The following is a 3,329-nucleotide window of genomic DNA, read 5'->3' as shown; positions in this document are numbered from 1 at the left end:
ATAAATCAATTTAAATTTAAATTTATATAGTTAATAAAATATAAATAAATAAATTTAAATAAATTATAAAATATAAATAAATAAATTTAAATAAATAATCAAAGGAATAAATCAGTAAACAAAAGAAAAATAAGCAAAAATAAAATAAAAATAAAATCATTTAAAAAAAAAATTTTTTAAAAATAAAAATACAAAAAAAAATTATAAAATAAAAATAAATTAATTTAAATAAACAAATTAAAAAATAAAATAAATTAATAATAAAAAATATAAAAATATTCACATTTAAATAAAAAAATAAATAAATACATTTAATAAAAAAATACAAACATTAAAATATAAATTTAAATAAAAATATATGTAATATTTATATGTATAAAAATTATAAAAAAAAATAAAAAATAAAATTGAATACAAATTAAAAAAAATAATAAATAAAATAAATAAATATGCGGCCCAAAGGAAATGCATTTTGGTGTTGTCGTTTCCAATGCCCCCACTGCAAAGATCATTTGCTACCGCATATGCGCATGCAGCGGAATTCTTTCGTCTCCTTATGTCGTAATCTCTCGGACTCGGCTTAACAGCGTCCCCGAGCAGCTCTAACGCTCTCGGGCTATCATACGCTCTCGCTCGCGTCTAAGCTTGCTGCATAGGGCCCGGCAATTTGGCCCGTCAGCCCTTGCATGGGCAGTCTTTAGCTAATCGTCGCAGCTATTAGACTAACATCCTCGCATCAATCGTTCGCCCCAATCATCCTTATATGTACATACGCGATAAGTTGGTTTACATATGCAAATAAATTGTGAATTATAAACAGCCTCTCGACTTTCATTAACTTCAAATTGCAACAGTTGTTAAAAACGCTTAATAGCTTAACATTTGGTGACCCGACGTGATTGTGCAATAAATAATCCATCAGTGCAATCACAAACTAATATAGCATTCAAAGATCTTAACTAATTGCCATCTCAACCAGTGTCATCGACCACATAAGTTATCCATACATATATACACCGGCCTTCCCTGCATATTCGGTAGTGCACGGAGCTCTTGCCTTGCGCTTCTCTTTTCGGTCATCTTCCCGCAAGAAACGTTTCTTACACCGGTCGCCTTTGTATATACAGTTCGTACATAGCTGTTCGCTTGCTGGGCTCGTTCTTGTCGTCTATTGCTCGTGTTACTCTTTGCGATCATCTTCCCGCTAGAGACGTTGGTCTTTCTGCTAACGCTGCCGCTACCATGGAAATTAATGCTGCTAACGAAATTCCAATGACCAGTGAGCAAAAAAGGGTTTCTTTTTTGAAGCTTAAGTCAACGGAATTATGCGAGAAAATGAAAAGGTTAGCTACCGCTTGGCAGAATGAGTCGTCAGACTGTGACTACTACATGCTCGTGGTAAAGCAAGAGCAAGTCGAGAAGTTGATCAGCAAATTTGAGATGTTTCACGGCGAGCTTGAGGAATTGGATCGAAGCGAAATTCACAGTGGTTTGTGTGACATTTTTGAGTCACTTGCAAGCTCGCTGAAGGCGGCGACTATAAGGGAAATGGCTAAGAGTAGCGGCCGCATGCCGTTTCATTCTACCTTGGCTGGAGGAAATAATACGGTTGAGTTTGCCGGCTCGCAATTTCTACCTCACCGTAGACAAGTACCATCCCTGCCTCCTATACAATTGCCGACGTTTAGCGGCGGGTATGCGAACTGGACGGACTTTTATTCAATGTTTGCCACCATCATCGACAGCCATCCGGACTTAACAAACATAGAAAAGCTCCAGCATTTGCGTTCCTGTCTGCGGGATTCGGCATTGGAGACTGTTCGGTCGCTGGAAATCTCAGATGGCAATTATGCTGTGGCATTAGATTTGTTGGAAAACAGATTCAATAATCGGCGATTGGTCTTTCAGGCACACATCAATGAGATCTTGGCGCTCCAGGCTGTGGAACCTGGGTCAGTGGTCATGCTTCGGGAGCTTTCAGACAAGTTCAATTCACATATGCGCGGTAGACGCTACCCATGCCCCACGCCATCTTCCCGAACTTGGGATACAGCAGATCCTCTGCCTCCTTGTTTATTTGGAGGATCACACATTGGCCCCCCTCGTTGGGTAGTGGGCTACCAATGTGTAGGATCCTCCAATCGGTCGTTGGCACGTCCGCGTTTTGCCGCTGAAGGAGCTTCAGCGCTCGGTCTCCCTGGATTGTGATGGGGTAGAGTACCTTCGCCTTAGGCTTGGACGGGATAAGCTCCCGGTCCACAACCTCCAGCTTGGCCCCCTCCCACATCGCCTCCAGTTGGCAGACCGTACGCGTCAGCCACCTTAGGGTTGGATCGTCGTTGCACTTTAGGATCTTAACCCCATTTAGCCACCCAGCACCATCGAACGTGGGCATAGGGGCCGCGGGGTCTTCTTCCATGTGTGCAAACAGTGCGTCGACGAGACGCGCGTGCACAAGCTTCCACTGTGCCGCTGACATCTTGCCGTTTTCCTCGCTCCGGTCGATGAGTGCCACGATCAAATGTCGTTTGGTCACATCGCTGACCTTCGCGTTCGATTTCGATGGCCACTTTCGGTGGAGGGGCTGCACTCTTGGGCCCGCGTTGCCGCTTGCTCGCCGGAGTGTCTTTAATGGCACTCTCAGTCGAGCGTTGCCTCTTGGTGGCCATCATCTCCTCCGCTTTGTATTGTGCTTTGGCCTTCATCCCCTCCTTGGAACGCTTCGGCCCTTCCCTACGCAGGGAGCTGGTGCCTGGTGAGCGGAGAAGGCTCTCTTCCTCCGTCCTGCTCATAGAGAGCACGCTCTCCAGATCCGTGTCTGTGTCGACTACGGCATCTGTGCGGCTCAACTTGCAGGCTGCGGAGTGAGTTGTTTTTGTTGTTGTTGTTGTGGCAGTAGCTTTACAACTGACTTGGCCTGCTCCCGCCACGTCTGAGGTGTGACCGCTGGCGACACGCAGAGAGGATTGCTCCTCCCCGTGCCCGGTGGTAGCAGTCACGCTTCCCACCGACGTTTGGGTTGACATCCCAACCCGTGCTTTATCCTTCTTCGCCTCCATATTTGGCCCGAGGGTCCATACTGGTTAATATTTTTCGGGGGGACCACCCCCTAGCGTTTTAGGCCTGACCGCCAGGCACCTCTAGCCATGGCCCTGGTTCGGTTCCCTCGACTTTGAATCGGGAAGACGCCGGACCATAGCCTTAGCTAGACACTGCATTACCCCGGACAGAGCAAGCGACAGTGCATTACCCTTGTCCCGGGTAATGCAGTGTCCATTGCCCAGCCGGCACTCTCGTGGAGCCGAGAGTATACTGTGGGGAGAGAAGAA

This window comes from Drosophila miranda (assembly GCF_003369915.1).
Source record: "Drosophila miranda strain MSH22 chromosome Y unlocalized genomic scaffold, D.miranda_PacBio2.1 Contig_Y2_pilon, whole genome shotgun sequence".
Classification (NCBI taxonomy): Eukaryota; Metazoa; Arthropoda; class Insecta; order Diptera; family Drosophilidae; genus Drosophila; species Drosophila miranda.
This window is presented reverse-complemented; position numbering follows the sequence as displayed.